General features: G+C 34.4%; 1 pseudogene; it reads left to right on the forward strand.

Moving 5' to 3' along the window:
- Positions 1-19,838, forward strand: part of LOC122604604 — a 34,774-nt pseudogene extending 14,936 nt beyond the window's left edge.
- Positions 19,839-22,017: the final 2,179 nt, after the last annotated feature.

The raw sequence follows: 22,017 nt of genomic DNA on the forward strand, positions 1-22,017 counted from the left end.
ATTTCAAACTTAGTAAACCCATTTTATAAGATTTTGAAAATTACTAAGACATTTTGTAAAGGCTTCATTAATTGAGGGTTCAAAATGTAAAATTAATATTTTATATATAAAAAAAGGATTAGTTTCATGTAATTTAAGAAACTTTGAACGAATATCTATAGTAGGAAATTACTAAAGTTGTGTGTGTTGTATGTAAATAACTCGAAATAATGTTTATTGTATGTAAGAATTTCGTTTCAACCAATTAAAATCTGACAAGTGGCACCTGTATATGGTTGCCACGTATGTTTTCTTACATACAATAAACATTTTTTCGAGTTACTTACATACAATACACACAACTTTAATTTTTTTTTAATATAGACATTCGGTTAGTTATATGTAGATGAAACTAATCCCAAAAGAAAAATTTCAATATATACCAATGAATTTGTTCCTTTCAGTCATAGGTTCCTTTCACTTCTCTCCATTTCCACAACCAATCGTGCCGGTGAGCTGGCACAAACGCAATGGTCTCATCATGTTGCTATCATGGCAGTTAACATGGGAATTCCCTAACACAAGTTGATTAATGATCACACTCAATTATCTTGAACCCTTGTAATTAAGTAGAATTAAGACAAACAAACAAAGAAAGGAGGTACTATGGTCTCGACTCTCAGTGATCGCACAATGGCGCCACACCAAACAAACACAGTGACGGAGCCAGAATATGACAGGGGCGGAACATTTAAGGGGCAAGAAGGGGTTTAGAGCCCCCCAAAAATTTGAGTATTATTTAGCAATCACTTAAAATTTTAGTTAAATTTTCTTTTTTATATACATTTACCCCCTCAAAAAAATAGAAAATTTTTTTTACTTCCTCATAAAGGGGTTCATCTTCCGCCGCTGGAATATGATATCGAAGAGGAATGGTTGCTTGATTGGTGGGGGCAAATAAAAAAATCATGTTAATGTTATGTTAACCTTTTGAATGAATATTTATATAAGAAATTGTGTTAAGCTTGGAGATAACTATGATCTCGACTCTCGTTGTGGCATAGTGGTTCCACACCAAACAATTAACTTAACAACATATATGGTACAATTCATCATTTAATTATTATAGCTATTTTAACTTACCGTATGTATAAACATGACTAAAATCTAATAAGTCTATGTAATATGTTAAAAAACTAATTATATAACAATGTTTTTAAAAAAAAAGGTAAATGGGTGGAAACCCTCTCCCATGTATATTTTTGGTACCCAGAGTGCACACCGCATAGAACTCATGCTCGGTGACTCACCATTCTCACACATGGGTCACTAAGTATAGTTTATCCTCTTGCCTTTAACAAGATTTGAACCTGTGACTTGCAGCCTTCATCTGTGGGCCCATGTGGTCACATGATGATGGTACCCGTTGATCTATGATCAATTGATAATGCTTTAAATGTGGTACTGTAATAATCTAACAATGTAAATCCTTTTTGTTATATAAGGTACGAGAACTACTATAAATTCTACAATGACCCAAACACCGTCAAAGATGTTGGTATAGCTCCACTTACACTATGTGGTAATCAGCAGTCAGAAACCACTTTTACCCAAACTGTACAAGAGTTGTTGGCAGATATTAGAGATGCTACTCCTAGAACCTCTCACTATTATGTGGCCTCTACAAGACAAATAACAAGTGTAAATGCAACAATGTACGCGATTGCACAATGCGTTGAAGGTACAAGCCAGGCCACTTGTCGAGATTGCATCAACGCAGCCTCTGGCAATATAATTACTTGTCTTCCTAATACAGAAGGAAGGTCTATAAACATGGGATGTTTTGTAAGATATTCAGACACTCCTTTTTTCAATGGTAACCAGACAACAGATATTACGAATCTCTTAAAAGGTCCAGCCTCATCTGTTATTTCAACGTGTATGCTCAAAGAATTGAAGTTCATAATTGCTCCTCAAATTATTGTTAGAATATGAACACATAAAACATACAAGATCACGAATAAGCGCAACGGAAGAAATCGAAACATATATGTAATCACATTCATTAACAAAGAGAGAATCGAGATGTGTACCTTATATGCAAAGATCCAATTGAGATAATAATAATAAGATTATTATTAATACTTAGGGTTTAAAGCAAAACCCCTCCACGATCGCACACTAGACACCCCGAATAATGTATGCTAGTACCCCGATCACGAACTTAAACAACCCTTTGTTTAACCTTAAACTTAAAAACCGAAAACCCCTTATAGAAGAGAGAGGTCGGCCGAACCAAATAAAAGGAGAGAAAGAGGAGAGAATTACTTTGTAATTGTGTGTGAAAAACCTTAAGCTTAACCTTCTATTTATAGGACACAATTAGGGTTAACCTTGCTTGGAAAATAAGCGCACCAAGACTTAAAGAAGCCTTAAAGTGGCCGGCCCCTATGGACTTTTTAGGTCCAAATCCATTTTCCGATTTTCACTTTAAATCCTCCTTTTTAATCAATTAAATATAATTAACCCTTTAATTATGTTTAATTAATTATTTCGTGATCAAACTAATTAATATATTACTTTAATATATCAATTGTTATTATCGAGTTACTGTGTCATTTCGTGTGACCCCGTAGACTTAAATTATTCCGAGACATGCAACTTATAATAATATGATCATATGCCAACAGCTCCCACTTGAGCATGTTATTATAAAAGCAATAACATTGGTTGGCGTCTAGCAACACTCCAATGCTCCCGGAAATATTTAAGAATAGATTCTTAAATTGTCAAGTTGAAATAATTTAGTCTTTAATATCCCTTTGTTCAGATACCTTGTTAATTATGAATATGGATCAATGTCATTTCATAATTTAACGATTATGTTTCTCATTTCTACAATTAATCAAGATTACCAAGTTAGTCAAGACTCCTCTTGAGTTCATTTGGGTATGGCCATACAAACATCTTAATTAATTAATGAGGGGGCCAAATGGTATCACACCTCAGTTGCAAATTGAAGGAACAAATCCTGTATTGACTACAAGTGTCTGGCCATGTCGTTTCTCAACATTTCTGAAAATAACCCTGTATTATTGCCTTGTTCAGGACAGTTAGGAATTATATCAAGAAATGCAATCCACACATGCATAACTCACTTGTATCTCAAGTCAAAGGATAAATAAAGTAACCATTTCACGAATTTCATTTAATGACGCTGATCCATAAAATGATAATTCGTTCTGTGGGGTAAGTTTAATATTCACCTTTTGAATATCATGTGAGTTTGGTACGATCCACCATCTTCAAAATATTCCCTTAAATATTTTCACCAATCTCTCACAATTGTCTTACTTTAATTATATTCTCATATAATTAATCGACAATAGACATTTAGAATATTCAACTAATATTCATGGATTTAAACATGCAAATATATGACATAATTATTATAAAAATGAAACCACTTATACCGCGTATAAAAATTCATTTATTGAAAATAACAATTGTTTAACATCCCATTATCCAAATACTAATCACAGATTTACATGAAATAACTTAGCAATATCTAAGACCTAAGCCTTCTGCATGCTTCTTGAGCTTTCCCTTTGACAATGCCTTTGTAAAAGGATCCGCCAAGTTATTATTTGTGTGAACTTTGAGTAAATTGATTTCACATGATTCGATTTGCTCTCGAACATAGTGATATCTCCTTTGGTAATGTTTGGCACCCTTTTGAACCCCAGGTTCATTGGCAATGACAATTGCTCCAGAATTGTCACAGTACAGATCCATAGGTGTATTATTTGATGGCATCATATCAAGCCCAGAAATAAACTTTCTGATCCAGACAACTTCCATTGCTACATCCGAAGCAGCTATATACTTAGACTCTGTAGCAGACATAGCAACGGTAGATTGCTTCTTGCTCTTCCAATCTACTGCTCCTCCATTTAAAATGAATACATACCCTGACTAAGACTTGGCATCATCCTTATCAGTCTGAAATCCAGCACCACAGTATCCAGTGGGACTTTAAGCTCTTGATCCGGATTTCCTCCATACACCAAAAACAATTCTTTAGTAGCACACATGTACTTAAGAATGTTTTTCATAGCGGTCCAATGATCCTCTCCGGGATTTTGCTAATATCGGCTTACAATATTTTGCGCAAACGCAATGTCAGGTCTAGTGCATCTAACCGCATACATGATAAAACCCACCGTCGAAGCATAAGGGACTCTCTTCATACGCTCCACCTCTTCAGGTGTAGAAGCACCATTCTTGTTGGATAAATTAAGTCCTTCTTGCATAGGCAAGTTCTCGCGCTTAGAATTTTCCATCTTGAATCTCTTCAAGATCTTATCTATATACGCACTTTGACTTAATCCGATCAACCGTTTACTTCTATCTCTATAGATTTTGATTCCAAGTATGAATGCTGCTTCACCCAAGTCTTTCATAGCAAAACACTTTCCAAGATAAGATTTAACGTCTTTCAACATTGGAATGTGATTTCCTATTATCAATATGTCATCGACATACAAGACAAGGAAAGTAACATTACTCCCACTAGCTCTGCGATATACACATGGCTCATCAGGATTCTGAACAAAATCAAACTTGTTGATCTCTTCATCAAACCTTTTATTCCAACTCCTTGATGCTTGCTTTAGTCCATAAATGGACCTTTGAAGCTTGCATACTTTTTTGGGATGTTTTGGATCGACAAAACCTTCAGGTTGGTCCATATAGACTTCCTTATCTAGAAAACCATTCAAGAAAGCGGTTTTGACATCCATTTGCCATATCTCAAAGTCATAGTACGCCGCTATGGCTAAGATGATCCTAATAGCTCTAATGTCCGCAACCGGAGAAAAGGTTTCCTCATAATCAACTCCAAAGAGTTGAGTATAACCTTTCGCCACAAGACGAGCTTTATAGGTGTGTATATTTCCATCCATGTCGGTCTTCTTCTTGAAGATCCATTTACGCCCAACGGTTCTACCATTTGGTGGAAGATCAACCAAGCTCCAGACTTGATTGTCTTTCATGGATTTCATTTCCACATTCGCAGCTTCAAGCCATTTTTCAAATTCCGGATCTGATAATGCAGCATTGAAATTAGGAGGTTCATTCAAATCTCCTACCACGTGTTGTTCAGACTCAATCATAAGATTTAATCTATCACGAGCACGTATGGTCCTTGAGGACTTACGAAGTGGAATCGCTTCATCTTCAACTTGAAGTTCATCTTGAGATTCATCTCTTTGAACATTTTCCCCCCCAAGTTGAAGATTGCTAGTATCTTTAGAAGTTGACACATCTTTTTGATGCTCATCAAGCTCAACAATCCTCCCACTGTCTTCGATCTTGAGATATGAGTTTCTTTTCAAAGAACTCAGCATATCGATGAACCTTGACAGTGTTTTCCATAGGAAAGTAGAAGTAGTAACCCATCGTTTCCTTTTGGTATCCTACAAAGATGCACTTGACAGATCTAGGTGCAAGCTTGTCAGGCGTATCTCGTTTCACGAGCGCCTCACATCCCCAGACCTTTAAGTAAGACAATTGAGGAACACTTCCATGCCACAATTCATGCGGTGTCTTGTCAACTTTCTTAGTTGGAACCATATTGAGAATGCGAACAACAGTCTCGAGGGCATAATCCCAAAACGAAAAAGGAAGAGTCGTATGAATCATCATCGATCGAACCATTTCCAACAAGGTTCGATTCCTCCTCTCCGAAACACCATTGTGTTGAGGAGTATATGGAGGAGTAAGCCGTTGAACTATTCCACAAGCTTTAAGATAATCCTTAAACTCTTGACTTAAGTATTTCGCCACCTCGATCCGAACGGAGGATTTTGATGGTTTTACCGAGTTGATTCTCCACTTCACTTTTAAATTCCTTGAATGTTTCAAAGACTTCATGTTTATGCTTAATCAAGTAAACATAACCATAACGACTGAAATCATCTGTAAAAGTGACGAAATAGCTAGCACCTTTCCTTGACACATGTCTAAATGGGCCACATACATCCGAATGTATTAGTCCAAGTAGATCTTTAGCCCTTTCCGGTTTATTTGGAAAAGGTTTCCTTGTCATTTTGCCAGAAACACAAGATACGCATTTTTCAAATGATTCATCATTTGATTGCAAGACACCGTCCCTTTGAAGTCTTTCAATGCGTTTCTTGCCAACATGAGCAAGCTGACAATGCCAAAGATAAGTCGAGTCCAAAGTGGACTTGACTCGTTTGCTAACATGATACATTGAATTATCCTTTGAATCACAACCACGCATATCAATTTCATAAATACCATCACAAGCGATAGCATCAAAATAATGAATATTATTTCGAGAAACTGAAATTCCAATATCATTAAAGACATTAACGTAACCGTTGTTTTTCAACAAAGAAACTGAAATAACACCTCTAGTAATAGAAGGTGCATAATGACAATCGTTCAAGACAATTATTAAACCACTAGGTAAAACCAAATGATAATCGCCGATCTCTTTCACAGCTGCTGGTAGGCCATTTCCCACGAACAGTTGTAAAGATCCCGGCTTCAGTTTCTTTCCTCTTCTAAGCCCCAGTGTCGTAAACCCATGAATTCCGCTTAGAAAATGAATATAATTCAATAGTGAAGAATATACCTGAAGTCCCGGACGTACCGGGTTGCTTCTTCTTCAACTCAGCAAGATACTTGGGACAATTCTGCTTCCAATGACCCACTTCATTACAATGGTAACAAGGTAGGTTCTTAGCGAGATGTTCCTTCTTCGCCGGAGGGGTCTTCTTAGGTTTAGGAGCAGCAACTTGCTTTCCTTTACCGTCAGCCTTGCCCTTTCCCTTCGGTTGTTTGCCTTTTTGGACCTTACCCCCCTTGATCATGAGAACGTTGGGAGTAGCAGTTTTCTTTGGTAACTTCTTTTCAAATTCAATAGCCATTGCAAGAAGTTCCGTAACGGTTTTATCCATGCTATGCATAGTATAATTGCGTCCGAATTCTTCAAAATCCTTAGATAAGGACTTGAGAACCAGACCAATTTGTACCTGCTTTGCATAAGGAAAATTCAACCTTTCCAACTGCTCAAAGTATCCTTTCATCTTAAGGATATGAGCGCTCACCCCTGTTCCTTGTTCATGTCACAAGTCATGAAGTACATCGATAAGATCGTATAACTCCACTCCAGCTTGCTTCTCGAACATAGACTTGAGTTCAGTAAGCATATCACACGGAAATGAATGCTCAAATTGCTTTTGTAGGTCAGCATTCATGCTTCCCAACATCAGACAAGCGACCTCATAATGTCTATCATATGCAGCCGCATATTCTGTTAATGCTTCATTAGAAGCATTGGCAGCAGGAGCAACGGGTCTTGGCTCTTCAAGGACTTGGTACTTTCTCTTAGCTCTCAAAACAATCCGGAGCTGACGATACCAATCATTGAAATTCGGTCCAGAAAGCTTTTCCCTTTCCAACATCAGCCTGAACGCCGATTGATGTATGTTTTGAGTGGTATTGTTTGTTGCCATCTACAAAACAGACAAAAAGTTCAATTATCAGTATTCTGATAATTATCCTTAAGAAATGTAATTTTACCCTTGTTAAATTCATCTAACAAATTACTTTCACTAAGGCTAGGATCCAACTTGACATACAATCATTTCATCAGTTGATCTGCTAGAAATGACGGCATTCAAAAGGTAATCGAGAATCGATAATTGTATTCATGAAACTCCTAGGTTTATGGGACTTACAACAACACTGTAAAGGGGTATTAAGTGTTTTGTAAACATGTTTTGTCCCATCTTATGCCACGGGTTAAGGTCTCACCTCTTAACTCGTTTTAAGTCGCCCAATTAAAAACATGTAGATAGTCCACCGCTGTCTCACAACGAGTGGTAATCCACCTTGAAGAGATACAATTCACCTACGTCTCACGTAGAGCAAAAAGCACTAGCAAGTGTTCTTAGCAAAGTGGGTGGCATTGACTTAACTTTAAATGGGTAATGCATTTGAAGTGAATCAAAAGTTTATGTTTGAAGACTCATGCATAATCTTCGAAACATAATTTTTTAATAAAATCATTTGTATAGTCTTACAACACAAGAGAGCTCGGTAGCTCCATTTGAACGCACAAAGAAGCGCAAGGGCAAAGGTATGCGATAAACGCGATTTAAAAACCCGCCCTTTTAGAAGGCTAGCGCACTCCGACTTATACCTCTCTTAGAATTTGTTCAAATGGATGGCCTGTGTATCTCAAGGTTGCAAGACTCCAATTTTATTAATGAAATCTCTATTTCAATAGTTCTTAGTCAAGTTTATTTTCAAAACCAATTTTTGCATCACCTTTATACAACTTATAAACAAATACAAAAATTAATAAACTTATTAATTATCGAACTATTTAATCAAGTAACAAGTTAAGGTAGGCCACCTAAACATGGTCACTATGGTTCATGCAAAAGTTCAATCCCGGCTCCCCCTTCCGAAGAAGAGGACCACATTCATCAAGTTACCTTGATTGCGTAAGCCTTTAAACAATTTAACTTAACAAGTTGCAAATAAACACATATACATGCTGACTGGAAATTTCCAGTAGCTTGATGACCAGTTTACTCCTGTTTCTGGTCCGATTCAGCTTTCGACCAAAACTACAAAGTTGTAGCCCTATTTGTTGGGCTTCTACAGTCCAAAGAACGACTTCTAACTCATTACATATTATTTTATATGATTTTTCTAGTAAACTGTCGCACATCAGAAAATTTACACGCAAAAATCACATTGTCACATAATTATCTAATAATTAACCCTAATTATTGGATCAACATGCTTTACATAATATAACACTTTATATATCCAGTAAAATAACAATAAATTTTGCATGAATTTCTTGTGATTTTACTATTTATTTAACAAATTTAAATAAAACGATACATATAATCATGCAATTCATCACATAATTTATATTAATTCACAATTCAAAACTTGTTTGAGGGTTTCAATCTCCATTGAACAAGGTTAAAACTTTAATTAAACAAAAACCCTAATTTTTATTTAATCAAGATCCGATTTAATTAATTAAAAAATAAGAAAAACAACCTTTTAATTATTTAACAATTAATTAAAATCAACCAACCCTTAAACCCCCCTTCAAGTTTTGATCTTTGTAATTAATAGATCACATATGTGGCTCGTGATACCACTGTTAGAATATGAACACATAAAATATACAAGATCACGAATAAGCGCAACGGAAAAAATCGAAACATATATGTAATCACATTAATTAACAAATAGAGAATCGAGATGTGTACCTTATATGCAAAGATCCAACTGAGATAATAATAATAAGATTATTATTAATACTGAGTCATTTGGATGCAATTAATTAGTGAAAATCAATGTGCTAGTAGACTAATTGAGAGATATTTGTATCTTTCTGTCATAGCAATTTCAAGCAAGTTGGGAGTTATAGCTGGAGTAAGTAGCGGGGTAGGTATCTTCGTCCTTATACTCGCTTTGTGGTTATGGTATCGACAACATAAGAAGTCTAAGATGGTTGGAGAAGGTAAAACACCGAAGAAGTACTGTTTCCTTACATTTATAAACATCCATATCAATGTGTACTTCTTAGATAATTAGGGTTACTAACTATATTTTATTTCTTTTAATTAGATGATGACAATGGATTACAAGGAGGAAAAAGTTATAGCTACCAATGTTTGCGAATAGCAACTCATAATTTTGATGAACAATATAGAATCGGGAAAGGAGGTTTTGGTGAGGTATACAAGGTAATGATTTCATTTAGAATAAATGGTTCAAGTATATATTGAGCACAAACGATAATCGTTTCTTTATTTGTCGCTTAACAGGCAATCATGGATGATGAAAGTGTAGTGGCAGTGAAGAAACTTAATAGTTTCTTAGTTGGTTGTTGCAGAGCAAAATCAGATTTTGTAAACGAAGTGAAGCTTACAAGTAATGTTCAGCATAGAAATCTAGTACGCCAACTAGGTTGGTGTATTGAAGGATCCGAACTACTTCTTGTCCTTGAATAAATACCACAAGGTAGCCTTTCCAAATTCTTATGGGGTAAGATTAACTTACAAACTTATTTCTTGTAAGTATTAGATTAAACTATTGACAAACCCGGATTATAATGTTCTTCACGGACAGGTGCTAAACGGGGCACACTGAACTGACAAAAGAGATTTGACATTATCTTTGGAGTTGCTAAAGGTCTCGCCCATCTTCATAATGAATTCCATGTAAAGATAATCCATAGAGATATAAAGTCGGATAACATTCTTCTTAACGATGATTTTTAACCCAAAATCTGCGATTTTGGTTTGGCTAGATTTCAGACAGAGGATCAAACCCATATTAGCACAAAGGTTGTTGGGACTTTGTAAGTAATTTTACACTTTCCCTTCCCTTTATAAAGTCACCCGATTCAAGAACTTAACCTTACTAATATGGTTCATGACGAGATCAATATAGAGGATACATGGCACCGGAATATGCAATCAATGGACATTTAACAGAGAAGGTTGACACCTATAGCTTTGGTCGAAAATGTACTGATGTAAACTTTAGTGGACCTGACACGGATCACCTTCTTGAACATGTGATATCTGATAAACGCCTAATCCATATTACTTTAAGATACGAAGACGGACATGTTTTGTGAATGTTAATAGACGATTAGGGCAAACTGCCGTTTCTGGAGGGCAGTCTGGGACGGCCAGGAGGGCAGTCTGGGACGGCCCTAGCTGCACTAAAAATCCGAAAATTAGGGATTTAATTACTTTTCAGTTTATAACAATTACATACACGACTTTGGGAGGTTACACTTCATAATTTCACATCCTTGGGCAGTTTCCTAACACACACAACACCCCAATTTCATCATCAAATCACAATTCCATGGAGATTGAAGCCCTAATTGAAGAATCAATGATGCTATCAATGATGAAGATTTTAGGCTAATTCTCTTTTGATCATTCTCATGTGAACAATTATGTAAGACAATTGTATTCAACTTTTCTTATGTTTATGTTGGATTAGATGTTTAATTTCCCATTAGTCTTTTAACATCTAATGTTGTTTGGATTGTTTGAATGATTACTAGTTTATAACCTTGAATGAATTCCATCTATCTTTTGATTTCAATTTCTTGTTAATCAATTATTATTGGAAAAATCTCTTGTGAACTTGTAATCTTGTTAATGAATAGATAATTTAGTTGAGTCAATTCCCCGGTTTTCATTATCGTGAATCATCACAACCTAATTGATTAGTTCTTAGCATTCATTCAATCCAAACTTATAACGAATCATGTCTATGTGATTTCCAACGAACATAAGTTAGGTTATACTTTTGAAAACATAATTTGAAGCATGAGAATGATCCCTTTTATTTAATTGAAGTAATTGTTAAGTTTATGATCAAATTTAGTTTTTAATCAAATCAATCAATCAATCGGTTTTAAGTTTCATGTCTACTTTAATTAATTCTTGTAACTTGTTTAACACTTTCCCTTGATTCCCTGTGGATACGATACTCTACTTGCCCTAGCTAATTAGTGGTATTTAGTTTTATTTTTGATCGGTTCAACGACATTGATCAATATCCAATTTCCTTAATTGGTCTTTCCTAACATATCTGAACTCAAGGTCAGATATATATACATGATAATTCAAGATGCATATTAAAGTATTAAAGATCTAACTGCAAATATACATGTGATAAAAGCTTCTTTGTTTTTTTTTGAATAGGCGTGGCAGTTGTACGAGAAAGGTGAACATATGGAGTTAATCGATGAAGCGTTAGGTACAGATGAATACAATCAAGCAAGTGTGATGAGGACAATAGAGATTGCTCTAATGTGTACCCAGTCACCAGCTTCTTTAAGGCCAACCATGCCTCAAGTTGTTATAATGTTGTCAAGTGGACAATTTTTAGGGCAAAGACAACTGGTCAAGCCTAGTTTCAATGATTCTCGCAGACTGATGAGACGAATAGTTGCAAATCGGTTATAGAATTCTACACCACTTGTATCGAGCTCTTATGTACATTTTTAGGACAACATGATAAAGCAGCCCAACACGAGTACAACTAATTTGATCGTATATATCTTGTTCTTCTAGATTTTGGCATAGGAGTTTGAAATTATCACTTAGGGTGAACCACTTTATTGTGACAAAAAAAAGGAACTTCACGTAATATTTAAAGGGTGATACTATAGCTACACCCTCCACTATTCATAGAAACACTACCAAAATGCTCCGTTTTATGTAAAATTCTCCGTTTTATACCTCGTTTTACATAAAACTATGTCGTTGGCCGGTGTGTAGATAGCAAAACACTGTTTGAGAATTACACGTGGTCTGACACTCATATCGGTGTCATTCCCCCGTTTTTGGTGCCATTTTACATAAAACGCTAAGTATTAGTTGAACGCCCCGTTTTATGTAAAACTCCCCGTTTTATACCCCGTTTTACATAAAACTCTGCGTTTGGCCGGTGTGTAGATGACAAAACACTGTTTGAGAATTACACATGGTCTGACACTCATGTCAGGGGAATGACAGGTGTCATTCTCCCGTTTTTGGTGCCATTTTACATGAAACGCTGCATATTAGGTGAACTGTCAAAACCAGCCATTTTACGTCAAATGTGTATATGTCAGTGTCGTTTTCTATGCCTAAAGGTAGTGTTTTATTCAAAGCGGAAAGAATTTTCTCTTGTACCAAAATGATCCCTTTTATATAATAGTAGATGATCCAGCACCGTTTTGGATATACAAAAATGTACCATCGGGGTATAAAACGGGAAGTTTTACATAAAACGGTGCGTTTCAGTAATGTTTTCTAGGAACAGTTGATGTGTGTAGATAGCCTCCCCTAATAGTCCCGTTGTCCTTGTAAATTGTCCATATGAAAGAGTTCGCTAAATAATGTCACGTTATATTGTTTATATCATGTCAAGTCTTCGTATGGAACATTTATTATAAAATATTTTATGTCCAAAAAGTCGTATAATCTATATAGTCTTTACAAAGTCCTTTTATAGAGATGTATATATATATATATAGTCATAAGTACGTATTACACCGATGTTACGACAAATTTGGATTAAATTACTAATACGACTCGAAATGACTAACCATAATTAACTTTGACCAAGAAACCCTAATTTTGACTAGAAAACTCTAATTTTGAGTTTAACAAATCTTAAATCAACTTTGACTTTACAAACCCATTTAAACTTAACCCTAATTTTATCAAAAAGACCAAAATAGACACAATAAAAATGTAACACCCCAACAAGGCGGAATCATGAGAGTTACATACTAAACACAACACGACATGGAAATTAAGTAGAAACAAGTTTAGATGCATTTAGAGGATTGGAAATCCATACAAATTATTCAATTTCAAATACCGGATCATACAAAATGCATAAGGAGCACGCCCGTCAAACGTTTACAAAATAATAGTTCAAAAGATGGTAAATGATCCTAAGCATAACCCATAAGCGGGAACAATGAAATACGGATACACGATAAAGTCCAAGTCCAATCCAAATATGCAAACAATCAATCATCATCCAATACGTCCCTGGTTAACCTGTTCACCTGAAAAGTGTACTAAAAAGTGTCAACATAAAGTTGGTGAGTTCGTAGGTTCAAACGCTAAAATCATAGTGTCGGGATAACAACCGTTACATTACAACCAATCATTCATATACCACATACACGTTACACGATATCGTTATCAACAACGTTGTGCCACAAATGTGGACTTACTCGTTATGCCATCAACTGTAACACCCCGACAAGGTGGAATCACGAGGGTTACATACTAAGCACAACACGACATGGAAATTAAGTAGAGACAAGTCTAAGTGCATAAAAAAGATCAAGTAATCCATACGAACCATTCAATAATGCAAGTATCCGAATCACACATAAGCATAACCCTAATTGGGACAAGAATCACATATCTAAGAGGTCCGAGTCCAAGTCTAGCATGATCGAGCAAACAATCATCCAAAACGTCTTTGAGCTAACCTGTTATCCTGAAAAGTGTACTAAGACGAGTCAACATAAAGTTGGTGAGTTCGTAGGGACGAGTAATAAGGAAACAAGTGTCGGGATAACAACCGTTAACGATACACGAGGATCAGAGTACCTAATCACGTTTACACAAATCAATACAAGTCAACGTTTACGTTTAATAATAGTTACAACGGCACGACTTACATAATAAATAATGCGCGATAAACTGACACGACTTACATGATGAACAAAGCGCGAAATACGTTTCTGGCACGACTTACATATATTTCAAATGCGTCATAACACGGGGCGACTTACATATATTTCAAATGCGTCATATCACGGGGCGACTTAGATATATTTCAAATGCGTCATATCACGGGGCGACTTACATATATTTCAAATACGTCATATCACGGGGTGACTTACATATATTTCAAATGCGTCATGTCATGGGGCGACTTACATATATTTCAAATGCGTCATATCACGTTACGTTTCAACTAAACATTCGTATACAATATACATGTTAAACATTATCGTTAACAACAACGTTATACCAAAAATCGTGGACTTATCGTTATGCCATCAAGATGGACTTAATCGTTATCACAAATCACAAATCTATAATACGTTATAGGGGAAATATTATCATGCAATGTCCTATGTCCCATTCCATATCAAAACGTTTTCCATCAACCAACAACACAATGCACATACACTTCATACGATTTTACTTTCAAGGGACCTTTGATGCTTATATATAGGGCCACCCGCAACCTTCCTACCATATCTCCAACTCATTGAAAGTAAGATCGTCTTATATGTATGTACAACTAACCAAATCACAAAGTGTATTCATAAGCGAAAGCATAATTAACCGAGCAACAAGTCAATGTGTCAACGGAACAATCAATCAATCGATTAAGCAACAATCAAACCAGCACGTACACTTTTCAGCCCGAATCTCAATTGAGTAGGGAGGGTTTACGAAACTCACTTTTGTCTTGTATCGTCAGGTTATTATTTGAATTATAGGTATTTCGACGAGCTACGAAAATCCAAGAATAACTCAAAGTCCACGACCTATAATTATGTTTATATAATACGTGTATTAATATACATATGTATTTTTATGTACATTTTCACATAAGACTATTTCTTATTCATTAACATTATGCGTATATATATAACGTATATACATATACATATTCGATTAAAAGTTGGTTCACTTTCACTCGTTTCAAATTAATCATGGGTTTGTAGTTAAATCTCGACTTTGAACGATCATTATGACACAAGTAGGACACTAATTTAGTCTAGAAAAGGCCCAAGAGCAGCCCAGCTCAGCCCACGAAGGATGGAGTCCAGTGATATGCATGTATATATATATATATATATATATATTTTTTTTTATATTTCTTGTTTATAAAATAAGTTTACACAATTGAGAATGTCGGCTCTTGTTTGACCGACCTCTTAATCTTTCTTCCATCTTGGTATTTTCTTATATTCTTAATTCAATACCAAAGAGCCCACATAAGAATTAATCAGTAGCTTGAATAGAAATCTTAACTGAAAATTCTGAGAAATTAAAGAATCCACACCACCGTAAATTACGGTGGTGGTGGCGTAGATCACGGTGGTTCTGGGTTGCTTGGCGTAAGGTACGGTGGTCTGGAAATCAGAGTTTTTTTTTTATCTCTTCAAAATAAAACTCAAGAATGCACTCTAAGGTTATGGCCTCGAAGAAATCCACATCTTTAATTGTTTTGGCTTAAATAATACGGAGTAAATAATAAGTCATGAGTGGGGCAACCATCATTATTCATTACTAACATATCCTTCACTTGTTTTAGCCCAAACTTCAAGTAATGAGTGGGGTAAAGGTAAAGGGGTAACAATCACTACTATCTGACAAAAAAAAAAAAATTTGACAAAGAAGTCCATGCATATCTTGACTTTTTGATCTAATAAGATACTTAGTAAACGGCTAAACGCTATTATTAAATGGTACTATAAGGAAAATGTTACAGTAAAGTATGTAGTATATCTTAGATAAAGTAGGAAAAATTATGTAAAATTTAGAGGAGAATTATATAAAATTCAGGGAGGGTTTTGTATATTTTTTATATTTAAAGGTCTAAATTGTAATTTTTTTTAAAATGGCAATATGTAAGATATGTAAAAACGGTACAATACGGATTATTTTCCCATATAAGAAACTACACCATATACTTTATTATCAGACGTAGAAGTCCATATATATATACTAGATATTTTACCCCGCGCGATGCACGGCTAGTTAAAAAGGTTATTTTATTCATTAATAAATAGCTATTCTATAGGCTTATTATGTTGAAATTGATTATGTTATAGTTAATGGTTAATTCCTAGATTACTCTGGTCATCTTTTGTCTTTTCTGACATGTCGATATCACAGTCACTAAACCTACTATAGTGATTACACACCAACATTTAACCTAAGATATTTTGATATCATCAACAAATTAAACGTAAATTGATAATGTAGCATGATATCTATATATTCATCAAACGAAATAATATATACAAAGTAAAAAAACTAAGCATGACAAAAATTTAGTCATATAAAATACATATAAATACAATACGAATAAGTAAAAAACTAATAAGATAAATAAGAGAAAATCATTATAGTTTTTGTTTTCAGTTATGCTGAAAAGATGGAGAAAAAATCTTATGTAGTGACGGAAAAAAATAATCTTAAACACAATTAGAAAATAAAGTATTTTATCTCCAACAATCAAGAAATTCATTCGTAAAACTCAAAATAACTACTATTACCATTATAAAAAAGACATTTTTTGTGGCTAGAATAACCAATTTTGGTTAAGGTTTTGGCCAAGAGAACGAAGGAGAAACAACAAAATTGTTTGGTCGTGTATAACGGTTATAACCTAATAATATTAGAAAGGGATTAATCACGGGAAGACCAACGTACTTTCCCATTTGTACACGGTTGCCCATTATACTTTTTTATTGATGAGGTTTACCCACATAATTTTTTTTTATACACGGTTGACCAACATTACCGACTATCAAAGGTAAACCTAATAATATTTGAAAAGGTAATAAAATATCATGGATTATGAGTCATGAATTATGAAGTGTTTATAATTAAAATAAAAAAGTTAAAAAATGTCATGCAAGGTTAGTCGTGATTTTTTATATATGTTTGATTTATATAAATATAAATTATATATATATATATGCTTTTTCTATATGCCATATTTAAAATATATGTATAATTATATTATATTATTTAATTGTTAGAAAATGTATTGTATTTATTGTGACTATCCATTTTCTTAAACTTATAACTCATTTATGTTTGTACTCCTATAAATAGTGGTCATGTATAATGCTAAAGAGATGAATGAAAGACTCTCTCTAATCTCTATTCTCCATTCTCTTCATCTTCTTGTGTTTGTTATTATCTTCTATTGTTCTTGTTTCATAGTTTTATAACACGTTATCAGCACGAGTCTCTAACCTAAAAAATTTTCTTTTTATTTTGGCCAACAATCGATTAAACTTGATTCACTTTTGGCCAACAATTGATTAAACTTGATTCACTTTGGATGGTCAAGAGTTTTCATTATCCACTATCGTAGATATATATAACAATATATCATTCAATTAGTGTAACACTTTATGGATGATTATCTGTACGTTTTAAATCTTTGAATTTTTATTCATTCATCCTTGTGTTACATTGTTACTAGTCGGTTTGAGTCTGGGAAAAGGCATTGATATGGTGGTCCAATTTTTCTTACGGGTTTGTTAAATACCATATCTATCTATATCTATCTAATATACAGTCAAATCAAAATAATATAAAAGTTTTGTAATCTGATTGATCAGCCATCTTATATACATCGTAATATTTAAAACTATTCATAACAATATAATTTGTGTTACTTTTATGTCATTCGGTTGAACGAGATAAAGATACGGGACAACGACAACTTTGACAATTTATAAGTTGTGGTTATTTTTCGTTAGCATGGAGATAAAGTTTCCTCGTGGTATCCCTTGTTTATGGAGATAAAGTTTCCTCGTGGTATCCCTTGTTTATTTCCGATTTCACCTGACAGTTAAGGTACAATTTCTAAGCTTATGTTTATTGGAGCTTTATTTTTAATTGTAGATTTACATCATTATATTCTCATGATAATAACATGAATATCAATAAATAACTTTTCATGAATATACTATCAACAAATAATGTAAATATATCTATGTGATGTTCATAAGTTATTATTTGTTGTGGACTTATGGCGGCAACTAATGGTTCGTTTTCCATTACTTTTTATGACTTTTAAGATTCATATATATATGAACAAAATAAATTAACTAATCAATGCTAGAAGTTATTATTATCATTATCATTATCATTATCATTATTATTATTATTATTATTATTGTTGTTGTTGTTGTTGTTGTTGTTATGCAATGAAACGTCTAGTCTGCGAACTTGGTGCATAAACTTATTGATAACGAAGTAAGTTAATTCTTACAAAACATGTTTAATTTGGGGTCACGCTAAGATAATTTGGGGTCACACTAAACCTCCTATAGTGATTACACACCAATATTTAACCTAAGATATTTTGATATCATCAACAAATCAAACGTAAATTGATAATGTAGCATGATATCTATATATTCATCAAACGAAATAATATATACAAAGTAAAAAAACTAAGCATGACAAATTTAGTCATATAAAATACACATAAATACAATACGAATAAGTAAAAAACTAATAAGATAAATAAGAAAAAATCATTATAGTTTTTGCTTTCCGTTATGCTAAAAAGATGGAGAAAAAACCTTATGTAGTGACGGGAAAAAATAATCCTAAACACAATTAGGAAATAAAGTATTTTATCTCCAACAATCAAGAAATTCATTCGTAAAACTCAAAATAACTACTATTATCATTATAAAATAGACATTTTTTGTGGCTAGAATAACCATTTTTGGTTAAGGTTTCGGCCAAGAGAACGAAGAAGAAACAACAAAATTGTTTGGTCGTGTATAACCTAATAATATTTGAAAAGGTAATAAAATATCATGGATTATGAGTCATGAATTATGAAGTGTTCATAATTAAAATAATAAAGTTAAAAAATGTTATGCAAGGTTAGTCGTGATTTTTTATATATGTTTTATTTATATAAATATAAATTATATATATATGCTTTTTATATATGCCATATTTAAAATATATGTATAATTATATTATATTATTTAATGAAAATCTATTAGTGTGAAAAAAATATGGAGGTGTCCCGTAGGATAAATCCTATGTGGCATGTTTAGAGATAATTTTAATTTGAGGTGGATGACTTTAAAGTTAGTTGCTAATTTGGTCCATGATCCACTAACGGTTAATTGACGGAATCGTTAAGTTGGATCATTCTTGCGAAAAATGCACACTTTTGGCACCAAAAATGCAACAAATGAAAAGTTTGGCCAAACGTGCGAAAAGTGTGATAACACAGTGATCAAATTTGCAATTAGTTCAAATACCTATAATAATCTTAATGAACTTAATTTAAAACATCTATCATTAACTTTTAAATAACTATACCACCCTTTTTAATTTATTTATATTTTTAAACTACAATTACAAATTTTACATCAATTACTTTTACATTAATAACTACATCACTGCCACCACCGTCGTTATCACCCGTCAACACCATTACACCGTCACACTATGTGATCATATGACTAGTAAAAGTTAACCGGGGTACCCTTTTCCCAAAATAGAAAGAGAAACCAGTAATAAAGTCGTTCTACTGGCCTGAAAAGGTGATGACTGTTGTAAAATTCTTTGTAAATTTACTTTTGAACAACAGTTTCTAAGTAAAAAAGTCCATGATTAAGTTTTTGATGAATTTGCTTTTCATTGTTTGAAAAAGAACTTCATATAGCTTTCATATGTGTATATATCAAAATGTTGACTCTTTTGACTTTTCCTCTCTATGGCTAGCGATTTGGGGGAAACAGTGAATAACCCAATTTCACTACATCCTAACTCCTTTTCCAACGACGTAGGACCATAGCCATCATCGTCGTCGCCATAACAGTGGATAACCCAATTTCACAATGGGAAAGAGTGGATAACCCAATAATAGTGATATGCTAGGTGGTGGTGTCGACACCCCCATCAAAACTCCTAGTGTTCCAACTGAAAATCCTAATGGTGAAGATGTGAACAAGGATGCTGGTAAACAAGATGGTCCCGAGGGCTTGCACACTGCTGCTACTGGTCAATCGAGTGATAAAATAGGCGATGTGGTCGTCACTGATTTGGGGAAACAGGTGGATAATGAGGTTCGGTCACAACCTCTGTCTTATGCATCAGTAGTGAACAACAACAATACGGTTCGATAGGTAAATTTCAGGACTTTGTCTTTTGATAATTCGGTAGATGGTGCAGACATTGTTATTTCATGTGCGGCGGTTGAGGAGGTAAATAGTAGGTTTGCAAATACACTTTATGGGTATTTTTTAGGTAATCGTCTTGCGTTTCCTATAGTTGAAAACTATGTGAAGAACACTTGGGGGAAGTTTGGGATTCAGAAAGTGATGATGAACTCAATGGGGTTTTTCCTTTTCAAGTTTGATTCAAAGAATGGTATGGAAAAGGTTTTGGAACGTGGTCCTTGGCTTATCAGGTCAGTTCCAATATTGCTTAATATTTGGACCCCGAGTTCAAATTTAACTAAGAAAGAAGTTACAAGTGTACCAGTTTGGGTTAGAATGCATGAGGTTTCATTAGTTGCCTTTACTGAAGATGGATTAAGCATGTTGGCTACTAAGGTGGGCAAACCGGTAATGCTAGATTCCTATACGAGCAATATGTGCTTTGATTCGTGGGGGAAGCATAGCTATGCAAGGGCTCTTATACAAGTTGATGCGGGTACTGAGCTCCGCAAAGAAGTTGTTGTGGCTATTCCTAATTTGAGTAATGATGAATATACTAGGGAGACTGATAAGATTGAGTACGAGTGGAAACCACCAAGATGTTCAGAGTGTAAAATATTTGGCCATCTCAACGAACAGTGCCCTAAACATATTTCTGAAATTAAGGAGAAGAAACAAGATGAGAAGAATGAGGAGGGGTTCATTGTGGTTGGACGGAAGGGAAAGGGAAAACAGGCGCAGTTACATCCTAAACAAGTAGAGGGGATTCGTCTTACAAAGGCAAAACCTCAACTTATTTATCGGGCAAAGCAAAAGAAAAACTCCTCCAAGCCACCTATTAAAGGACTTAATGGTGCTTTGACACCAAAGGTTAGTAATGATGTTCCTATGCAAAACTCTAACGACATGTTACAGGATTATGACACTCATGATGAAAGTTTATTACAACAAGTGAATCCTAAGAAGAAACCTTGTAAAGATGATTCAATGAAGAATGTAGAAGAGGAAGTTAGCGATGTAGATGAAGTAGAGAATGTCTATGATGAGACTGCGGATTATATGGCTAAGCCTACTAGTCCTAAGCCTACTAGTCCTGAGGCGGCAAGCACTCCCATTTCTAATGTTTCCTGATGTATAACATAGCATCCTGGAACATTCGGGGTATGAACCAGGCCCCAAAACAACGCGAGGTTCGTCAAGTTATTATTGATAATAGGCTTTGTGTTTGTGCTGTGCTCGAATCATATGTTGCTTCTGTGCACTTAGACACTTTGTGTCCTAATATTTTTTCTAATTGGTCTTGGACATCTAATGGGTCATTATGTTCTAAGGGATCTCGAATTATCTTAGGATGGAACCCTGATATAGCCAACTTAATGGTGGTGGCACAAACTGATCAAGTTATACATTGTCAAATCTTCTTTAAAGGCGACTCTAAGAGGCTCTTGTGTTCTTTTGTCTATGCTCACAAT

The sequence above is a fragment of the Erigeron canadensis genome, chromosome 6 (assembly GCF_010389155.1).
Source record: "Erigeron canadensis isolate Cc75 chromosome 6, C_canadensis_v1, whole genome shotgun sequence".
NCBI classification, from domain to species: domain Eukaryota; kingdom Viridiplantae; phylum Streptophyta; class Magnoliopsida; order Asterales; family Asteraceae; genus Erigeron; species Erigeron canadensis.